General features: G+C 39.3%; 1 long non-coding RNA gene across 2 annotated transcripts in view; it reads left to right on the top strand.

Moving 5' to 3' along the window:
• LOC102552429 (uncharacterized) overlaps positions 1–23,697 on the top strand; it is a 164,298-nt gene that overhangs the window by 31,872 nt on the left and 108,729 nt on the right. Inside the window, exon 3 of one of the 2 annotated variants that reach the window (XR_015673649.1) lies at positions 11,905–12,020. The exons of the other annotated variant lie outside the window; for it this stretch is intronic. This is a non-coding gene — a long non-coding RNA (uncharacterized LOC102552429). Of the gene's footprint in view, positions 1–11,904; positions 12,021–23,697 lie in introns of those variants that run through there. 2 annotated transcript variants of the gene reach the window in all.

The raw sequence follows: 23,697 nt of genomic DNA, 5'->3' as shown, positions 1-23,697 counted from the left end.
CGGCACTGAGAGATTGCTCAGCTGCTGTCGATAAGGCAGGAATAGCTAGCAGATTTCTGCCATTTAAAAAAAAAAAAGAAAGAAACCCAACATTCTCCGGGCATGCATTTCTGTAGGAATTCACCAACATCTGCTGCTGACCTAAAGTTTCCGATAGAAGTAGCATATTTAATTTGTATAAGTAATTCACAAATGATATTAGTCAAAATTCATTTTCTTACAAAACTAAATGATGAGATCTGTTCAACCTAAAGGTGGAAGCTGGGTAAGTGTATATTCTTGAAGTTGTCATTGGACTTTGGGCGTCATACTTTTTGGCCCATCCTAAATTTATTTTCTGCGCATTCTCTAAATTATATTTCACAAGAGAAACTTTTTAGAGAAAGAATAAAGAGCTATGAGATCTTGGTGATTCCACAGAAGGCCTACATTTCACACTTATCTTTTTTTTTATAGTCTCTCCGAAAATGTTTGATTTTTGGAAGCTAATTTATTCTGGAAGAATTTTGTAGTTGAATTTTAGTGTGACTTAAAATTGTCATATGTGCTATCCTCAAAAGAACATGCAAGATTTAGGTATTTCTTGTTGTCAGGGTAACTTTGATAATCTGTAATTTCTTTGATTTTTGGACAGTAGCTTGTCTACCATTTAGTTTACCGGGGCTGATGTAGAGAATCTATTCTCTGTCTGTATTTGACTTTGTTTCTTTTGAAATCTGAGCACTGTTAAGATAAAAATAAAGAACTCTAGTTATTCCAGAGAAGTTGAACCTGCCCTGTGGTGTAGCATTTGTTACTTGATTCATCTATTCTCACTCACGGTCACCATCTAGTACAGCTGCATGCATTAACTGTCTGGCTTCTCTTTGAAAATCTTAAGCCACATTCTTGAGAACAGTTGCTTCGTGTTGGTTGAAATTCTCAGTGGCACTTTTTTCCATTCACAGGAGCCAACAGCCTCCAAAGCAGACACATAGTTTCCAAGAACTCAGGCATAGTTCATGATTTCTGAATTTCAAATATTTCTTGTAGGAATCGGAATACCATGTACAATGTCTAAAACCTTTGCACTGGGAAGTATAATAAAAGTGCACATTTATACTGTCAAGTCAGCATACCTGATTTTAAATATTTTCATTCTTATATCTAGCAGAGGGACACGGTTTGATAATTCACTCATAAGAAATTAATCCAATGGCTGTGAGCAAGCAATTCTTTAAAGACATTAGCTTTCAGAACCATCAGAAGGAAAGGAGTTGTGAATGGAATTATTGTGTGCTCTGACAGAAGAGTTCTGTGTTGTCTCATCTAGATTCATAATTTCCTGTGCACCTTTAAGGTTGTACTAAAAATATAGCAACTGGAAGCTCAGATTTTAGGTCCCAAATTACTGCCTTTCAGATCCATTGAGACATCTTCAAAATGGGTCAAGGTAACAATGCATAATTGGTAAGTTAACAAAAGTAACTAATGGAAGTAAAACGAGTCGATATAATTGTGATAACCTCTAACACCTGTCTTTTCAGTGTCAACCACACCACAAGGGCTGTGAGATATTTGCAAGGGCTCGCATCTTATTTTTATGTAGTTAGCAGGGAACAAGGGAGAGATTTCACATATAGTGTTCAGATCTACTGTTTAAAGCTACTGGTTTAAAAAATGCAAAGCTTCTAATAAGAAAGACTCATAGAAATCTCAAAAGCAATCTCTGTACTGGTAAAGGAGGCTATTTGGTCATGAAAACATGCATGAACTCCGGTTTTCTTTCTGCTAATTTTTGTTTCACTAAGTTTCTCAAATTTTAATTTTGGAAAGTGTCATTAGGGCCATATTGGCAAGACTGTTGCAATGGAAATACATTTGAATTTGGGTATAATACCTAATTGGCAAAATTTATGAAGGTCTGGTCTCCATCTTTTTGCTGGTATTGTTTTCAATTCCAGAAGCGCAAAATCTACCTAAAACTCTGACCCTCCCTCCACCAGTATCTCCTTTAGTCAATCCGTTTGTAGATAGTGTGTGTCACTGATACGCAAAAGCAGAGAATGAGAAAGCCAACTGTTACTTGTATATTTAATTTTAAAAGAAATGTGTGTCTCTCAGAGCATAACCAGACTCTTCAATAAACATTTTGATTGCTCACACAATTACTCTCTATCAATGAGAATGGTTAAGTTGTCCCTCATAGAGTTTTGTGAAAATCAGAAATGTTATCTTGAAAACTGTTTAAAACAGTACTATTTCTCTACAAGTCAAAATGACACTGAGATGCCACTTTACACTTGGTAGAATGGCTAAGATAAAAACCTCATGTGAGGACGGGGAGCAAGGAAAACACCCCTCCGTTTTCGGTGGGAGTGCACACTTGTACAGCCAGTTTGGCAGTTTTTCAGAAAAGCGGGAATAATAACTCCTGGGCATATACCTTAAAGATGCTCAACCATCCCCAAATATATGTGCTCCACTATGTTCATAGCAGCTTTTTTTCACAATTGTTCGAAACTGGAAACAACAGAAGAATCGATTAAGAAGATTTATACAAACGGATACTACTTAGCAATTAAAGATAAAGACATCATGAAACTCGTAGGCAAATGGATGGAACTAGAAAATATCACCCTGAGTGAGTTAACTCAGATCCAGAAAGACAAACATGGTATGCACTTATAAGTAGAAATTAGCCATAAACTGCAGCTATAATCCACAGACCCAAAGAAGCTAAGAAACAAGGAGAACCTAAGGGAGGATATTTGAATCTCACTGAGCAAGGAAAATAAAATACACAAGGAGGAAAATGGAGGGAGGGACCTTAATTTTTTATGTATTCTGCAAAATGTTAGTCTGGTTTGGAAATAAAACTGAATATGGTTCTATATGAACACATGGGCATGTTTATCTATAGTGCCCAAGTCCCCATTTTCAGCCTGAGTCCACTCCATGCTGACCACAATTCTGGATTTGGTAATATATAAAGAACTAGAAGAGACATTAGAGTAATAAATAACTTAGGGGTTGGGGATTTAGCTCAGTGGTAGAGCGCTTACCTAGGAAGCGCAAGGCCCTGGGTTCGGTCCCCAGCTCCGAAAAAAAGAACCAAAAAAAAAAAAAAAAAAAAAAAAAAAAAAAAAAAAAAAAAAAAAAAGCAAATAACTTAAAACTCTTAAAACTTGCATGCTTTAATCTTTTGACCAAATTGACAAGTATTAATTCATAGTGGCTTGATATCTCCAAAATATGTAGTCTAATTTTCTTAGTGTGACACAAATATCACACTTTTTGTTTCATAAATTGTACCTTTTGTACTCTTCCATTTAACTACTTTCAGAATCTATCATTGAAGAATTAATGGATATTAATCACATTGTGCACATAACTGGAATGCTTTGTGTCAAGAAAGCAGTTCAGAATCATGTCCCTCAGTCGCAAGCATTTACTCTTACCGGAAGTTGTCCAATTGGCATCTTCTGAGATATTCCTCAAAAAATATAATGAAGCATTTATGTCCATTATCTCATTCTTGTTCTGTATATTCATTACACGCTATCACACTGTATAATTCCCAACCGCCACCGCGAAACCGTATGGTGAGTCCATCTTAGTCCTTTGTATTTTATTTCTTGGAATGTGTATGGATGTGGCTCCTGAGAAGTACTATGTAAATATTTGTCGAAGGAGATGAGGCTATTTGTAATAACTCTGGCCCAGGTTTGGCTTTAGCAAAAGTCTCATTTCCAGTCAACTTTCAAGATAATATGCTAAGCAGTATGTCTACAACTGAAATATTTTTTATTCATATCATTGACATTCAAAGGCCCTTACAAGGTTCATTTACTTTACATAGTGTGCTTGCTTTCATGTGACAGACAATATTGGAGCCATTATCATGGCCTATCACATCGCACTTCATAAAGAGAAGCTAATTCAAGTGCACCACAAGTCACAAAGGAGAGACAAAACCACATACCACAATTTTTTAAAACTGTAGTTGGAAAGAGAAACGTACACCACGCTGTGAAATACTGATGCCACATAGCAAATGGTCAGTATTTCACACAATCACACTTTATGTGGGAACCAAGAAAGAGCCAAAGGAACCTTGAAAAACAAAGGGACAAAGTCCACAGTGTCAATATAGTAAATGAATCTGTCATCCTTGGATGTAGGCAAAGCTACTCCAGTTTTGTTTTGCATACAGTTCCAGAAAAATTTTGTTTACTTACATATTATCTGGAGATTAAAAGAAAAAAAACTGCTCAAATTTGTAGCCACAGGACTGGAAGAAAATAAATAAGAAAACCAACAAAATAGCTAATGGCTTTATAATTTCAGAGGAAATATTACATTACAGGTGGCTTAATTTGTTTAAGATGGATTTCAATACATATAGCTAGTTGACTTATACTTTTGACATAAGTACCAGTCCTACCAGGCAACCTTTCCATCCTTTTCTACTTCCTCAGATAATCATCCAAGTCTCCACATTGGTTCTTCCAACATTGATCCTTTGGTGCTTGTTATATTAAACATACCTGATACCATTCTCTCTCTCAGTCTCTCTCTCTCTCCCCCCAACTATGGCCTTTAAAGTGAACTCCCATGAAGACCTAAGCACAGGACCAGTGGATAATTTAGTAACTGAGTACATCTCTTCAAGGTCTTCCCCATAATGTCTGCCCCGATGGCAAATGAAAACTGCCTGTGAATGCCAAGGGCACTCAATGGTTTCCCACATAGCTCCAAGTTAGATCCAATTTTAACCCGACTTCTTTCTACACTCTCTGCTTAGTTGATTGCACTGCCTGCCTGGCCAGATAACTGTTTCTACCTGGTTTGGGACCAGAGGCATTTCCACCAGGAACTTTCTATCAGTAACAAATTCTAGGAAATCTGTCCATGCAATTGCTAGAGTAGCCATGGCTTTAGGAGTTTCAGCGAGCATCCAAAGCTGTCACAAAAGGTAAGCAATTTTCACAGTGGTTTTGTCCTTCACTCTATGAACTACACAGACAAAATTTTCCCATCTAAAGAATGACTTTTCCTTTAAGAAATATTGCGCTATGACTTCTGTGATTTATCTCATGGATAGTCGTAACTCTCCACAAGCAGAGTTCTTCAGGGTGAAGTGCATTCCTCCATATTGGCTCTGCCAAGCAAGCAAAGATTCTTCTTGAGCCCTTGGTTTGTGTTGTGTTTGTGGGTGTTTTGCTGACTATGATTTCTAAGTACTATTGCTACTAATCCCACTTTGTGACAATTTACTATTCTACTCCATATTTTTGCTTTAGATCAAGTTTTTATAGTACAGTTTAGGCACTTTTATGGACATTCCTGCTCGCTTAGATAAAATTAGAGCACGTTGCTTAATTAGTAAGATGTGCGTGGTCTTGAGAGAAGGCACACTTTCCATAATTTCTTTCTCCATTCCCAGAAAGTTGCATCATGAATGTTACTTTTGAAAAGTAATGGTGCTGTTCTCTGAGTATTATTTATTGTCATTTAACAACTTCATGAAGTAGGCAATTAAAAATTGATCCATCCTAATGGAACTCTATTGTTCATTTTGTTTGTAAGAACCACCTTGAAAGTCCAGCCATTTCTGTCATCGGGGCTGTCTTAAGAATCATGGCTAAAGAGATGGCACATTTGAAAGTCCTTGTGAATTAAACACTATTCTCATTATTTTTGAACTGTCTGAAATTCCTGTTGCTGTATTTTAGGGCCTTAGGGGCTTTTACTCTTCAATGAGGCTATAGTATTTCCTGAGAAGATTTGAACAAGTATCTATTCACTCCAGATTGAGTCCTGGTTATAGGCCCAAATTTGCTTGCAGGAGCACAGGGACTCCAAGACTATTGTATAATTGAAATGTCTGTCACATCATGGTGCTAGCATTTGGAAGCTCAGGCCTAAATCTCTCTACAGGTTGCAGGAAGTTCAGTTCACCATTATTCCCAGCTATTGCCCACTTCATTTATAGGTTTGGAGAAGGATGTAGCAAATCATGTAATTTTCTGAACCTTAAAGGCATGATGTGTACCCTAGCCTTTTATTTATTTATTTCCTGAGTCTTATGAACCTCCTTTCATCAAGACATTCTTCTTGTCTCCTGAACAGTTCCCTGAGCCTTGGAGTGAGTGGTGTGTCTGACCGTTCTCTCCCATCTTCGCCTGAGCATCTATGCATTGAACCACCATGCCATGTCAACAGCCACTTATTAGCAGGAGCTTGACCCTTTTATGAGTCTTGTTGCTGTGCTTACCATTGAAAATAGAACTATGCCTTTAAGACTGCTGCTTTAAGACAGCAGAATAATGCATGGGCACAAAAAGTGTTTAGACAGTAATTTGATGGACATACCATACATTGCCCATTTGACAAACAACAGAGATGGCCTGCCCATTGGGGCATATGACCTTCTAAATCACAGGCTTTTGTCCTGGCATCTAGTATCCAATCTGAATTAATGTCTGTAAAGTTTGCTTTAAAGATGGCTAAAAGGCAGTTTGATACACCTGAAGCTCTCGTGCTACAAATTGTGCCAGTGAACACACCTTGTCCATCCTGTTCATATTGTAGCACATGAGGTCCATGTATGAGTAGGACTGTTTGGCTAAATTATCCTCTGGCAGTTTGCATGTTGCCTTCTGACATTATGAAAGCCAGACTACAGGGAGTGAGCGTCCATCTCAGGTCCAGTTTGATTTCTCCATGTCCTGCAATAAAAAAGATTGCATTTTCTGCAAAAGGCACTTTACCATCTACTTCATACACGCAAGCCATGGAAATGACAATACCCAATTGTTGGGTGATCTCAGGATCTTCCCTGTTTAACAAGTCATACTGGGTTAGTTCACTGGGATTTCCAACCAACCACCGTCTGGTTCCTAGGAGTGCCCTTTCGTATCCACAGAGTGTCTCTTTTAAATCCCTTAATTGCTCTCTTTACTGTGCTTCTATATGCTCAAAAATATTCAAGTGTTAGCATTGAATAAAGAAACCTTTTAACAGAGAGTGGCACTATCTCTCAAGGTCTACCACTGTCCTCTGCCAGCGAGGGTCTGTTTGTCTGAGATGATTAAAGGGATACTACAGAAGGCGCTGACAAGATCCAATACCACATGAAAAGACCCCATAATTTGTTTCAACTGTCTCATTAAAAGAGTAATATTGGACAGAACAACCTTGGACCTTATGATGTGAAGTCCTTTATAACCCATGTTCATTTTCTGTGATTCATTCAGTCTCAGCCTAGGTGCTACTGCTCTCAAATGAATGGGAATCTGCCCATCCTTGCCACACTCTTGGTTGGGTAAGCTTGTGTTGCTTGGTCTAGGTTTGACTCAGGAGGAGCAAGAGCATGTGCTAACATATTGTGGCCACTGACTGTAGAGGTAATAGAGATTGTAACAGATTCTCTAGATTTTATGTATGTTTGGAGACATTTTTGTACTTATATGCTGGACCTTATTTTTCAAGAAGGCATGTTACAGAGTAGAAGAAGGTGGATAATATGAATTCCCCTGAAGACATTCTCCTCTCAGAAGGCTTGGTACTGGCTGTATGCCCTAGGATTCATTTGAAGGAGCATCCATCCACACTACTTCAAGGAGGCATACCACTCCACACGAGGGAAGGGTGCCATACAAATATTACTCTTAAACACTGATCAATCTCAGTTTCCTGTGTTAGCACCCGTTGCCTAGATTCTACACCCATCCCCTTTAACTATTAGATTGGTTCTATCTATACTCGTTCCAGTGGCAATTGTGTTTTGTGACTTCATGGGAAGGCTTGAACATGAATTCACCCAGGTAGGGGCACTGATCACTAAGGACATTAGTCTAGTTTAATGATCCGCTGAATTTATTAGGATTACTTTCAGGAGCATAAGTGAAGGTTTACCGACATGCACGTGGAAGCCTCAAACAGTTAAGCATTGAGAAGTGCAGCCTAGCGCGAGTGATGGTTTATGAGACAAGCATCCCTGAGGCTACCTGAACAGTGTCCAGGAAGGCCAGCCTGTCAGAATGTCTCATTTTCATGGCCATTGTTTACTGCTTTTATAACCTTATGAGAGGGCCTATAATCTTGCCATTTGTCGAGGCTTTGAAAAGGCTTCCCAAGACTTGCGACTTTGCTTACTTTTTGTTTCTTATGAGCCTCTTTCCTTCTTCCATGAAGGAATATTCATTTTGGGAGAATAGTTATACAGTCAGTGAAATACCAGCTTCAGAGATGGTGTACTTCCCTGATGCAATTAGTGCTTTAACTACAACCAAACAGACGCCCTGAAGCAGGGTGCACATGTGTTGCCTGAAAGTGGTAACGAAAGGTAGAAAATAAAAATTTGAAAGTGAGGACTTGATAATCTAATGTTCATAATCCAAGCTATAAAAATATCTAAACCAAGTTTTATGATTAATTTACTGATTTTAAGTAGAGATAACTTTGATTTTAAAGTAGTAAGAAGATTAGTAATGAACAGGTTTAGAAGCAGTTGAAAAAAAATCATCCCTATCAAGGAAGGGTTTAGAGCATATGGATTTACTGAGTGTTACACTCAGGGTTGAAGTTTAATTGATACCAATTCTTCATAAACTATTTGAAAAACTTGAACCCCTCATTTCTAAAACAATTGCAACAGCAACGAAACAAAACACCAACTCAAAAAATAAAATACACAAACGCAGTGGGTTTTAAGATATGGGACATTACTCACCAAGGGAATGACAGTCACTCAGGACAGATGAGATCCACCATATGAGAATACTATGGTCACACAGCACATGTCATTGGTAGATTCCCAACAACAGCACTGTCAATCTTACTAACTGAAGTGAGGCAAAGTCCTTAACCAGACTAAATAGAGTGGAAAAGGCAGAAAGATAAAGTGTTCATATCATGCTGGACAGAACACCGGAGAAGACAGACACATGCACACAGGATAATTCTTGAGATCTAAAGTCAACTCAAGACTTGGGCATATGTCTGAAGAAGGCTCAAGGATGGAAAAGGAGCCTTTGAAGGAATTATAAAGAGATGGGTCCTGGGTCTTTTATTGGTCTGGAGATAGCTTTTTACGTGTTAATCAGAATTGACAGCAATTTTGAAAACTCCTGTGTAATATAGTCGAAAGTAATTCGTCCTACATTCTAGTCTACTCTGATCTCACCTAACATTATGGTTTGCTTGTTTTCTTGCCTTGATTCCATTATCTTTTGAAATAGAGTCTCACAGTGAAGCTGGTGCGGAACCAGAACTTACTATGTAGTCCGGGTTAGCTTTAAAGTCCTGACCCTCTTGTCCTTCCTGCATGGATACTGAGATTTCGGGCTTGTGCCATCATGTTCAGATTCTTCTAACTAACATTTTAATCCCTATAAATATAGATTAAAAAGAGGCAAATGTGCCCAAGACATTCTATGACATCAACAAGACCCTGTTACCAAAGCAGGCAAAGATGTAGCAGAAAAGGGGAATCACAGTTAATATCACTGATGAACATAGAAGCAAAAATCTTCAAAAAACCCTCTTAACAAACTAGATGCAACATATTGGGAAGCATAGGAGAAACTGTTAAAATCAAAGGTATAGAAACACAGATTAAAGAAATTGGAAGAACTTTAGAATATAGAATGAGGGCTAGATAGATGGCCAGTGGTTACAACAGCTTATTGTTCTTGTAGAAGACCTGAGTTTGTTCCCAGTATTTGTGTTGGATGGTTCAAACTTAGTGGATTGGCCAACCTCTTTTGACCTCCATGGGTAACTGTACCTATATGCATAAACACCCACATATACTTACATGTTAAAGAGTCTTTAGAATAGAATGTGAAATAATATTCTTGTATTCTTGAATTGCAAGCATAAATACTATTTGAATTTTTAAGCTACTGATTTTTTAATTCACTTTACATCCTAATTACTTCCCCCTACCATTTCCCCCAGAATTCCTGCCCCACTCCTCTGCTTTGCCTCTGACAGGAAGGAGCTCCCTGTGTCTCTCCAGACCTTGGCACATCAAATCTATGCAGGACTAGGTGCATCAGCAGCTCAGCTAAAATAACATATTTCATAGTCAGCCAACAGCTTTTGGGGCAGCCCCAGTTCCAGTTGAAGACCATGCTACACATGTCCTACATATGTGTGCAGGCCTAGGTTCAGCCTTTGCGTGCTCTTTAGACGAGTTAGGGGAAGAACTGAGTGTCTGACGTTGATAGGAACTGCAGAGGAACACTAACAGAGTCAACTAAAAGGGACCCTTGGAACTTAACCACCAACCAAAGAGTAAACAACTGAAATTTATCTACAGGTTCTCAGGTTCTCTTTAACTGCCCCTGTTAAAATACCAATGACATTATTCAGAGACATAAAAAAAGTATGAATCCAATGGAAAATATTCCCAATAGCCAAAGTAATCTTGAACAATGAGAAAATCAAACATGTAGGTGACCTTATATCTGATTTCAATATGCAATACAAAAGCTATTGTCATAAAAGCTGACATAAAATAGGCACCTATAATAATGGAAAGCAGAGGGAGCCTAAAACTGGACCCATGCAGACCACTGACTTTCTACAAAGATGCTAAGAACACAGTAGAGAAAGAAGAGCATTCATTAGTTGGTGCTGGGAAAATTGAAAATAAACTGGCTGAAGAATGAAATCAACACTTACATATACACAATGAAAGACTGTTCTGTTACAAATGGAATAACAGAGGTAGAAATGGAAACAATTATGTAAGTAGTAAGCCAGGCTAAGAAATACAAATATGGCATAATCTCATTCACACACTGAACTTAAAATTTCATTTGTATAGAAGTTTGGATGGTTGTTACCAGAGAGTGTGGTAGTGGGGGAGAGAGTAGAGATGAAATAGCATGAGGTTGAGCAAAGACTATTGTTGTTGTAGAAATATAAACATAATAAAGATGTATTGTGGTCTTTTTACCCGCTAGATCCTCACCGCAGTGCCCCAAGATACCTGCTAGATATCTTGGCGGAAACACATCCCAGCCGCACACTTTCCTACACTCAAACCCTCACATAAAAGAACACACAACACAATAATCTTTGACCCAATTGGTAAGATATAATTGCCCACTTAAACATACAAAGCCCGGTACTATCCATACCTTGAGAACATTAATTACAACCTGTAAATACACAGAGCAGAATCTTAACATCACCTGCCATCTTGTCCTGCCTCGGCTTCTCCCCTCTCTCCCTCCTGTCTCTTCCTCTCTCCCCTAGTCTCCTCCTCTTCCTTCAAACTTCTCTCCCGCCCATCCTTTCTTCTCCTCCAATGACAGGCCTCCTTCTATCCTGTACCTGCCCCTCACCAGTACTTTACAAATTCAATGGGGAGGTGGTTCTGGTGAAGTCACCTGAGTTCTGAGTCCTTGACTAGGCAGCTGTCCTTGGGGCAGTGGTATTAGCATCAAAATACAGTAACTTCAGGGCAAACCACAACAGACTATAGATTATTTTTAGATGAATTAAGAATTTCTAATGTTGCTACATAGTAGGTTGACTACCGATAACAATGTATTGTGTGCTGCAAAGAGCTAGAAGAGTTCTGAATGTTTTCAGTCTAAGATATGATCAGTGTTTAACAAGATAAATGTATCTAACTCTATTAAAAAGCATATGTGTTTAAAACATTACAGAGCTACCAACAAATATTACATGTTTATTTTATTGTGTATTAGTTAAAAATTAGTTACTTAAATTTTTAAATGATTTTTTTTAATATTTGCAAGATGATTGCATGGATAAAGATTCTAGTCTCTAAGCCTGACAACTCACTCTCTCTCTCTCTTTCTCTCTCTCTCTCTCTCTCTCTCTCTCTCTCTCTCTCTCTCTCTTTCTTTCTCTCTCTCTCCATTTCCCTCTCTTGAGCCACATGATGGATGGAAGAACCAGCTCCCTCAAGTTCTTCTTTGACTTCCACTGGCTTGCTTTGTCACACCCCACCAAATAAAGAAATATAAAAATTTGATGGCATGATAAATGTCTTCACCATGTCCTAGATTTTTCATTTGCTATCTCTATTTCTTCCTTAGAAAATAGCTCAGGACGTTTGCTTCTGCCTCTTGCTAGGTTGGTGGTATTGAATTGACAGCTTATCTCTGTGGTTGGCAGTGTGGTGGCCTCAATCAGAGAAGCTGATCCCATCAAGATAACCATGCAGAAGAGTGTGTTTTCATTTTGGCAGGAGTTTAAAATTTAATTATATTTGGCTCAGCATATGGCATTACACATAACACATATGCACATAACATGTCTTGCTTTTGTCTCTATTACTATTTCTAAATAATAATATTATTTCATATTTCTTAAATTCTGTGTCAGAAAATGGACTTCCTAGAACCTCAGTTGACTGGGGAGTATTAATTTTAAATAGCACTATATGTATTTGTATGTTTTTTTAATGAAAGAGCAGTTCTGTATCTCTAATAACTGTGTAATAGCTAAAAACAATGAGAAAATTAGAATTTCAATAAATAAAAAGTAAAATCTCTAACAAAATAAATTAATGTATAATTGTACTTAATGTCACTGATACAAAGTATCTGATGAAAAGTAAGTATTTTGCTATGTGTTTTGTGATGGGAAAGATATAGTTTAAGAAATTAATTATTAGACTTAAGTACTTTGCTCATAGATATCATAGAATATTAGAACTTGCAGCTCTTAACAAATTAATAACTACAATAGAATATAGAAAATACATATTAAAGAGGACCTATTATGTATTAACCTACTGATAAGAGTTAGATGCTAATCGATAGCAATTTCATTTTCATAATGAATCTTCAACCAAGAATATTTGCTAAATAGTTAAAGAGTTGGCTCAGTCTGTGTAACGTCTTAAACATTGAAGGTTGCTGTTCTAGAATGCAAATACTTTGTTTTGGAATGTAAGCTTGGAGTAAGTCACGGCAATCAGCTTTGCTTTTTTGCACAAATGAAACAAATAATCTAAAAGAGCAGCCCACTGAGGCAAATGTTAGCACATAGAAGTGAGATTTCAAGTGTTTTGGTCAAATTTTCTCCTGTGAATCTACCTATAGCTCCAACTTTACATGGAACTGAATTATGTCCACCTATTTGCTTTGAACAGAACATCTCAGGGCCATGTCTGGTGCATGACATGAAGTTTCTCTGTGTGCTTTCCCATGAGATGTTGGTGATTAAGGTTCCCTCGAAGGAAGTTTTCAAAGAAGGGAGTCTTTGCCTGTAGTGGCTTCAATGACTCAGTCATGTTGCAGGGGATAATTTCCCTGCAAGCATTGAGAGTTTTGTTATTTTCCTTTTGGGAGAAGGAATAGAGGGGTTTATTTTAGGTCTTAGGAAAGGGATCATTAGTGGGAATTCAGCAAGAAAACTACCCAAGATGTGACCTGGACTCATTCATATTCTTTAGACGCTACTTCAAAAATATAATTACCCTTGAAATCGTAGAGCTCTTTTTTCCCCTTCTCTTCTTCCTTTCTTTGAAGGTGAAGGAAACACTTAAAATAATGACTAGGGTCAGTAGTATTTATAGACTGTGACTGTCTTCCAGTCCTTCTTCTCATCCGAAAATAAACAGATGACCATATGTAAAGTCACCATCAAAATGCTCAGAGAATTTTCAGTCTTAGAATGTTCATGCCATCATCCAAAAACAAAACAAAACAAAAATAAAAACAGATACAAAAAAAACAACAATGCCCCTCCTCCAAACACACAAACACACACACACACACACACACACACACACCACACACACACACACACACACACACACATACACACACACACACTCAGTGTTACCACCCTCAGGCTCCCAAGTGAGTCCATGAAAGGTAGCCTAAAACCTACGCTGCATTATATATTTCTGTCTTCCAGACAAGAAACTTACCCCTAGTGTTGTACACATGGAGAGTCAGGCTGCTTGGTGCCAAGACTGTACATAAACTACTTGGATCATTTGGAGCCCAACTGGCATCTCAGAACATTCCTAGGTTTACTGGCCCCTGAATAGCTCTGACCTGTTGCTGAGAGCCAGGCTCCATATCAAAAGAAGGGTCTTGCTTTTGACCTGTCTGTTCTGTTCTCTTTCCCTACCTCCACAGTGCAGCTTGGGCTTGCTCTCTCACAGCGATACCCTTGCAGCTGTCTAGGGTACTGCTTTATTGCCCATTGTGGAATGCATGCCGAATACAAACCATCATGATATGAAATAGGCAATCTTGTGCGCTTTTCAGGCTACTCAGACTTTCAAACACACATAACCAACCATCAATATACGAAATTCTCCTCTAAGCAGTTAGCCTATTACAGTTTGTGACTTTTCAACTTGGAGAATGATCCTCATTTCTCTCTCTGTCCCATTCAGGACAACTTCTCCTTTATTGCATTTAGAATGGTGTAGGTGAAAGGCAATAAGGACCGCAATATCATAGAGTGGTTCACATTACACTGAATTTTATTGTAGCCTGACATTGGGAGTGAACCTTTGGAATCTTTGAAGGCAGCATAAAGGCAAAGCCTGCTTTTTAATGGACTGGAGAAAAATATTCTGACATAGTGATAAGTGAGGTGACTTCTAGAAATCATGACTTGGAAACACTTTCTGAACAAGAGCTATTTCTGTTGTCCCAATTCGCAGGATGATATTAAAACAGCCTGCCATGGGCCAGAGCTCCTAAATCTCACCTCCTAAGGACAGGGATTCATTTTAAAAGAAATACTGTGATCTATAACCCAACTGAATTCCAGATGAAAACACTTGTCTTCCATTTCCTTTGGTTCTTCTCCTGAATGGTTACCTCAATGCTATTAACTATTTGGTGCTATTACTATATTCATTTTAATCTGTTTGCTTTCTAATTGTAAAATGAGCACACAAAATGGTTTTATAAATGTGTTAATTATCTTTATTTTCACAAACAACACATCTTCTTATCCATACTTTTCTGCTCCAGATTAGTGCTTAGTGTTGTATTTTCTTTTTTTAAAAATATTTTAAAGAATGAATGTATATGTATTTTTAAACTAGGATGAGAATATTGGATTGAATAGTGTGCCTCTCTTAGATGATTATGGGTTAAACTAGAAAGGAACACACTTGATGTGACTGAGCACTACTGTTTAATTAATACAAAGCACACCACTTTTTCCCTCTTTTCTGTCTTCTTGGCCACTTCTGTGTCCTTTTCTACATGTTTCCCCAACTAACCTTTTCTGTTGTTATGCCTGGCACATAGTAGGTCCAGAGTCAATATTTGTGTGTGTAAATGAATGAATGAAAGACTCTTAGGCTCCAAGAGCTTCTTGGTTCACTTAAGTCCACTGGCCCTTAGCAGCATTCAGTGTATAAACTGGATGTGTTGTTGACAACTTTCTTCACTCTTTGTGTGCATAAGCTAAGAATAAACAGTGCTGAGGGGAAGGGAGTGCTTCCCTCACTGGGTGACTTACACCATCATAAACTCACCAAAGTGTACCACACAGAGCCAGTGATCACAGAAGGCCGGCAGCCCAGGCCCTGTCATTAAATATAGAAGCCTGTCTTCACTGTTTTTGTCCAAACAGACTCTATGTATTTTGGAAATTTCCACCACACTTCCTTCTGAGTTGCTTCTTTTCTCGGGATACTTAGATGAATGTTTCACAAGAGTCAACGTGGTCAGGAAGCCTGTAAAGTGATGCGCGTGTGCTCTGTGCTCTGAGGACTGCATAGTATTAATGCTTTTCCATCATCCCTGTGCCCATGAACAGTTTTTTTTTTTTTTTCTGTAACAGTTATCCAGTGAGATTTCTGTTTGAAACCTTTAGGGTGTTTCTGATATGAACGTGCCAAGTGCAAAATATGCTCAGTTTGTACTCCCAGTGCAAAGAGATTACAAACTCTGACGTTTTTATTTAAGACTTGAGATCAGCAACCACATGATTGTTCTCTCTGGACTGACAAGAGTGGAGAACCTCCCATGCTCAGACTTTTGCTTGAATATCAGTGCCAGTTATGTAGTAGCTTATTAGAATAATACTACAAATTATTTGAAATGTTTCACATTCAAATTCCTGCTGCTTTTATTGGTGAATCACCATGTTCATGCATGTACACGAGTGCACATACATGTATGTATCAGGTACTGCTTTGTTCTGAGTTGTTTAATGTATGAGATGAAACCATGTATCCAGTACTGAAATTTCTTCATTACTTCTATACTTTGAAATTCAGTATGTTGCTGTTGAAACCATAGCTTCCAAGGCAGAAACATGTTGAGATGCAATAGCAAAAGCTGGTTGTCATAAATCACTGTCTGAACAACCTTCCCATTTCTGAGTAACATTGCAAGCTTGGAAAATTTGTTGATGACAACCCTGACTTCCCTACAGTAGAGTAGCCTAACTTAGCTGGGATAAACTTATCTTCTTTATTACCTGAAAGAGCTAAGCGTATGCAGGTTATTGCTGTTTCAGAAGAGAGCAGGCATGTGTGGAAGTTATCTGGGCTTTGTAAAATATGGTTTAATGTAAGGTTAAATTTCTAAAGCTTAAGATATAAACTAATATCAAAACTGAAATGGTTTTCAATGGAAAATTCATTAGCCTGTCAATTTGAACTTCCGTTTCAATATGTATTTTTTGACTTTTTGAAATAGACTAGAGGTGGTCAGGCATGCTCTTTTCTTTTTTCTTTCTTTCTTTTTTTCGGAGCTGGGGATCAAACCCAGGGCCTTGCGTTTGCTAGACAAGCACTCTACCACTGAGCTAAATTCCCAACCCCAGGCATGCTCTTTTTTTAATAACCCTTTACTTGCCTGAGTACTGAAGTTTCCGAGTTGCAATTTTCTGGCAGAAAATGTAGGGGACGTAAAGGCTGCTTTCCAGACTGAATCCTTTGATCCATGTTAGTATAAACTCTTGCTAGATGTAGAACTCCATTTGTATCTCAGAGCAGATTGGAGAAGGAACGGGAAGTGCCACTGGACACAGACACAGCAATAGCAAATCTCACTCAAGACCCCTGCATAGAGAGAAGGCAAGCAGGTGAGATGCCGGTGTGTGCTACAGGACACCCACAGTAATGCATGGTAGAAAAGGTGATTTTACCTTTTAAACCCTATCTTTGTAGAGGTGGGAATATACACATTCTATAAACTAGAAGAAATGCTTAAATGAAAGCTTTTTATAATAGAAACTTCAGACCCAGGAATGGATCACTAAAGCGGTGGTTCTGTATTTCAGTTTAAGGCTGTGTTTAGCCATTCAGAAAAAACTATGGCCTTCTTCTTTTCTCTCTGCCATACAGTCTATGGCTTTTCAGACTGAATCCTAAGAGGTTTTAAACAAAGAAATCAAAAGCATTGCTGGTAATTTGTAAAGAACAAGAGCAGAAGGATGTACAAATTGGACATCTAGAAAAATAGATAATAAACACAGAAAAATAAACACACATTGATGCTGTGGTCACTATGATACTGATGATGTAATATGGGTAAAATTTTATTAAAATAATGCAACAGAAAAGCGTAGTTTCTGAAGGGAGCGTTCAGCGACTCTGTAGGTATAGTTTAAGTCAGGATTTTCATGTTTCCTTGATAGAAGTTACTATGTAAATAATATTTTAAGGTATTTGGTTCATTTTATTCTCTCTGTATGACAAATGCCATCTATAGTTCTGATGTCGTTTGCATGAGGTGAGGAAGAAACTAGAATTGATCCAAGGTGAGCTACAATTCAACAGTGGGACATTTTCACTCTTCTTTCAAACCTTTGCATTTTGGAAACTGCTAAGTACTTCAGCAAACAAGATAGCCCTCCCCATTCCCAGAGCAGTGGACAACCAAGAGATAGAAGGAATCACACGAGGCCCCCTTCATTTCCTTTTCTTCAGATCTGGGCATAAATTGCAGTAGTCAAAGTGTTGTTAAAAGGTTCAATTGAAACTACTTTATGTCTGCTTCCTCACGGAGATTTTGATTAATGTGAGCAGCGTCACTACATCCAAATAAGTTGCATTATAGAAAAATTTGGATAACCTGCAAAGGGTATCATGTGGAGAATATGCCAGGAATCATAAAAACCACTGACCATTGCATACTCAATCTCTCAAGTTTATCATCTTTGTAGCTCCAAATCAGACAAGTCACTAATCTATGGACTGGGCAGAAACCAGTCATCAAGAGGGTTTCTTAAAGCAAGCTGATGCTGTCACTTCATGTCATTCAGTCTGTGTTTGAATTCCTTGTCAAAAGGCATGCCATTTTTATATTTTTGAAAAAAAAAGTCTATTGAGAAGGCAACTGCATAGTAAGTCACCCTCCCAGCTTGACCCCATCTTAAGGTTTTTATTGCCTGAACTGGCACCAAAGAAACTTCTTGAAAATAACACATTCCTTGTCCATTCAGTGGTTAATGATGCTTAAAAAAATCTGTGACTGCGACTGTGACTGAATTATGCCAGAAGCTATAAAGGCATGGGTTTCTTTAAGTTTGAGTATGACCCACGCGCTTTATGCCATGACAGTGTCCCCATAATATTGTTGATTAGTGTGTAAACACTCATGTGCCCTCACACACACAGACACACACACACACACACACACCACATGCACGCACACATACGAGCACGCTGGGCATTAAACGACTTGATAAAAAGAAATGGTATTTTTCAGACTTCCATGTTAAAGAGAAGGTTCATGAAAGAGATGTAGTGAACTTTAAGCCAAACATTTGTTTGGCTTTGCTGCAGCAGGGCAAAGGAATGTAAACTTTTTTTTTTCAATGACTTCAGCTCCTAATTTGAAAGCTAGGATTTTTAGGAGTGAGCAAGAGACTATATTTGGCCAAAAAATTCTGCTGGCTTTACTTAGCCAATCTGCACATTCAAAACAATACTTCTTTATCAAAAAAACAATAGTCTGTTTTATTCACAGCACATGTAGAAGTTGGAACATAGACCAAATTCCACTTTCTTTCTTCTCTTGCACTATGTCTGTAACCAGCTAATGAGCTGCAACAGAGCCTGCCCTTCATTTTCAGCAAATTAAGTTCATCCCCACAGGAATTGTGGTCTGGCTGTGGCACCAGTCCTAGGTATGGGTGGGTTTGTTTCTTCTACCAGTTGTAGGTTAGCCACATGGGTACGTGCTGTCGCACCACACAACAGAATCTTCTCTATAATAGCCAGCCTAAGTAGCCCTCTACCCCACAAAGCAGATCCCATTTAATTTACTTTGTGTTTATAGCACTCCCTCTCAAACCGCATCATTGGCATGGCCTGATGTTTATACAACTTTTTATTTTAAACTATTTATTTAGAGTCGAGGCCTCAGTAGTACTCCCTGTCAGATCCGCTGAGCATGTCCAACTTCTGAATTCTGGATGCGAGTTGGAAAGAGTGATGTGGATCTGTGGGACTTTTCCTTGAAGTGCATATATCCTGACAGCAGGATGATTAAAGGTGCAAAGGAGGGTTTTATGTGTGTTGGTAGAATCTGCAAGACAAGCCGCTGCTAGGGAATTTAATCCTCATGAACGGTGAACAGTCTCTGCCTATCACATCCCCACATGCTCTGACAAAAGATCTGAAAAATCAGTTTTGAAACTGATTAAAACTTTAATTCAGGGCTGGAAAAAGTGGTGTTGGCAACCCTTCTAACATAAAATGATTCCTCAATTGCAATGGAAGTTTATTGTCAAATAGATACTCGCTAAAGGAACACAGGAGAAGATTCACAATTTTGTACCTGAGTTCTGTTTTGGGGCCTTACTCCAGGTTTTCTTTTTCTTTTTCTTTTTTTTTTTTCTTTTTTTTTTCGGAGCTGGGGACCGAACCCAGGGCCTTGCGCTTGCTAGGCAAGTGCTCTACCACTGAGCTAAATCCCCAACCCAGGTTTTGTTTTTCTTAACCTCAAGGTATTTCTAACTTTTAGCACAAGAGGAATGATACAATATTTCAATAGGTTCTTTGTGTATATGCTACAGTTGTTTAGTGTTTTGGTGGGATGCCTAACAGTCCAACAGGGTGTGTGTGTGTGTGTGTCTCTGAATCTTGGTTTGTGCTTGGGACTCCTTTTCTCCTGCTGAGTTGCTTTGTCCAGCCATGATACGACGGCTTTTGCCTTATCTTGTTGTATCTTTGTTTGTACTGTTTGGTTGTTGTCTTGTAGAGGCCTGCTCTTCTCTGAAGAGGAAATGGAGGGAGATTGGATCTGGCGGAGAGGGGATATTTTTGGAAGGAGTTGGGAGGAGTGTATCAGGATGTACGAGATAAGAATCTATTTTCAATAAAAAAATAAGTCACTTATCCATATAAGATGTAACTTTTCCCTGTTGTAGAGAAATGTCAATCCAGCGACATAGCTTCACATTCAAAGACCTAGGTCTCTGTGATCCTGCTGGAATTCAGGCAGACTACATACCTTTAATCCCTCTGGTTTGAATACAGACATGCCCATAGGATAAGCCTTTAATTCCAAACAGGTAGAGGCAGCCATCTTTGAAAGTAACTTCTAATTGAGGGGCAGAAAAAAAGATGGATCAAGAAAGATTTGACAAAATGAGCCAGTGAGAGGATACAAGCAACTCACACAAGAACAGCACAAGAAAGAGTGGCTACTGAAGAAAACAGGGCAGAGAGAGAGAGAGAGAGAGAGAGAGAGAGAGAGAGAGAGAGAGAGAGAGACAGAGAGAGAGACAGAGAGAGAGACAGAGAGAGAGACAGAGAGAGAGACAGAGAGACAGACAGAGAGAGTCAGACAGAGAGAGACAGAGACAGAGGGGGACGGAGGGTGGGAGGGGGAGGGGGAAGGGGAGGGGAGGTAGTGGCCACAGTTTCTACCTGGATGAATTTTACAGAGATAGAATGCAGACAGAACAAGGCAGATACAGGTGAAGATAGAATAAACCAGAGAATGAAAAGGAGCCAGAAGATGAGAACAGATTATAAGAACTAGTTTGAGGCTAAACAGCAATTCAGTGAGAAGGTGAGAGAAGCCAGTTTGAATCGGCCAGCTTAGAGAGAAGTTTTATCTATAACAGCTGAGTTGATCCAGCCAGAAAGAGTTCAGAAAGAGAAAGGGTGAGCTTATTCATCAGTAAGCCTCCAAGATGACAATCACATCTGGGGAACAATAGTTAATTTTACACCTGTCTCAGTCCAGGGCTAGTAAAATTGTCATTGGTTCATAAAGTGGTAGCGTGCTGGGAAAGAAGAGAGTGTAGATGCTTGTAGCTGCCGGCCCAGGATCCAAGATAATGCATGAAACAACAAGGCAGCAGAGAAATGTCTGAGGATGCTGAAACCACACCTATGTGAGTACTGGACAAACTTAACCACCAAGGAGGGCACATGGAGACGAGCACAAAATAAGTCAGAGTGCTGGTAGGTTGTTGATAAGTCGAGATTTCTCCTCTTCCATCCCCTCTCCCACCCCTCTCCCCTTTCCCCTCCCCTCCCCTCCCCTCCTCTCCTGTCCTCTCCCTTCCCCTCCCCCTCCTCTCCTCTCCCCTCCTGTCTCCTCCTCTCCTCTCCTCCTCTCCTCTCCTCTCCTCTCCTCTCCTCTCCTCTCCTCTCCTCTCCTCTCCTCTCCTCTCCTCTCCTCTCCTCTCCCCTCCCCTCCCCTCTCCTCCCCTCCTCTCCTCTCCCCTCCTGTCTCCTCCCCTCCTGTCTCCTCCTCTCCTTTCCTCCCCTCCCCTCCCCTCCCCTCTCCTCTCCTCTTCTCTTCTCTTCTCTTCTTTCTCTTCTCTTCTCCTCTCCCCTTTTCCAAGTCCCTGGTACTTTAAGTCCCTGGAAATGAGAGGCAACCTATTGGAAAGCAGCATCAAAGGAGGCCCTATTTCTGCCACGATGTGAAGAGGGATTCCAAATAAACACACTGTTACAGGAGAGAAAAGGTAAAAATATCTATATTTGGACATCTGTGTCTGATAGCATTTTCTTTCATTACAGGACAGACTCATGCCCTCCTCTTCAGGTTCCAGTGTCATAGAATATGGCACATAGTAGGCATGCAGCGAACAACTGTCCACAGAATGAATCAATATTGGAGAATAAAGTTTCATACTGACGGCTCCAGATCTTTGATCTGGTTTCTCTGTTGGGTCACATTAAAAATGTCCCGCCTTACTGTTGCCTGTTGCATGCCAGCTTGGCATGTTTAGCCTGTGGTTTCCCACATTCCAAACAGTGTGGATTGCTTGAAACTTTACTTCAGCATTTTCTGGAGTGTTTCTTCTGCCCACCCTTCTTGCAGCAACTCTGCTTCAGTTCCCTGTATGCCAGCTGCTGCAATAGCTTGCTGTCACTAAGCCTCGACATGCGTCCACCCCAGAGGAGTTAAGGGAGACCACATCAATGCTGGAGAGCTGGCTGTCTTCCAGCACTGCACTGTGGGTCATTCTAACTTGTGCTTTGGTGAGGTCTATTCTCCTCATTGCCTTTCAGGGGTGAGGGTGGAGGGGGTTAAGATGGAGTACTACAGAACAGAAACAGAAAGCTCAGTGTGTGGGTAGAAAATTCCCCTTTCCTCTTGAGCAAAAGAGACCTGTTCAGAGGCTGTTCCACTTATAGATTCCCTTCTGGACTAATTTCTTCCCAAAGTTTTCTGGTGCTGACACCTGTAAACCAGATGGGTTATCCACCGACATACTGAGCTATATAGGACCAGAATAGGATTGTGTTTCCTCCTTCCAAAGACATCTGCTGTTGTGCACTGGTGAGACCACAGTATCCACTATTTGAAGGTAATATTTGGTATTTCTGAGATCTAAAAGTACGCATGTACTTTAACCTTAAACAATTTAAATAATAACAACATTTAAATGGTTTTGTACATACACTTGGAGTACATAAGGGAGTAAAAACTGCTTTCCTTCTTATTCTGTATTCGCCCATATATTCATTCATACAATTTTGGTTGCCAGTTGCAAAAATATAATTCAAACTGGTTTAACGGGTGTGAAAATGCCTCGAGAGTGACACGTTGTTTAGTGGACAGGGGGCAATGTGATGGAGTAGCGGAAACTCCCTTTCTTGCTCTCTACTTCCCAGAGCTTCCACCAAAATTACAAAACAATGGTGAACAGTTTATTCCCATTTCCTAAATGGGTTAAAAAACTATTGTTATTAGTAAAACTAAATTTTAGTTGAAATTGAATCACATCACTTTTCTTCTTTCTTTCCTCCAGCCCTTCTCATGGTCCCTCACTCTCAAATCAATACTTCTTTTACTTTTATATATCATACTTTTTTAATATATCATACAAATGTATGTCTAACCTGCTTAATCTGGCTTTTTGTTGTTGTTGGTTTTGTTTATATGGATCAAGGCTCAGCATTCTTCACTGGACAATCAATTAGAGAACTCATCTTTGGGAGAGGCTAACTCTCTCCCATCACTCACCAGTTGCTTATAGTTCTCTGTTGTGTGCTGGAATTCCACAAAACCACCCCCACCCCATTTTAACTTATCCACTGTATTGTCACCGTTCCCATCTGGAGAGAACATTTTTTCTGACTGATTTCAGGAAATTGAAAGAAAAATCGCTAATATGAAGTCAATGGCGCTCGAGAGAAAAGATGTGGATGTAAGGCTTTCTCCTCTCACAGAATTATCCCACGATTCATGTGCTAAGGTAGTGACTTCACACACTGTAATGACATTGGTGGCAGGTCCATCTATGGGGAAAATG

The sequence above is a fragment of the Rattus norvegicus genome, chromosome 2, assembly GCF_021556685.1.
Source record: "Rattus norvegicus strain SHRSP/BbbUtx chromosome 2, alternate assembly SHRSP_T2T, whole genome shotgun sequence".
Lineage (NCBI taxonomy): Eukaryota > Metazoa > Chordata > Mammalia > Rodentia > Muridae > Rattus > Rattus norvegicus.
This window is presented reverse-complemented; position numbering and strand designations above follow the sequence as displayed.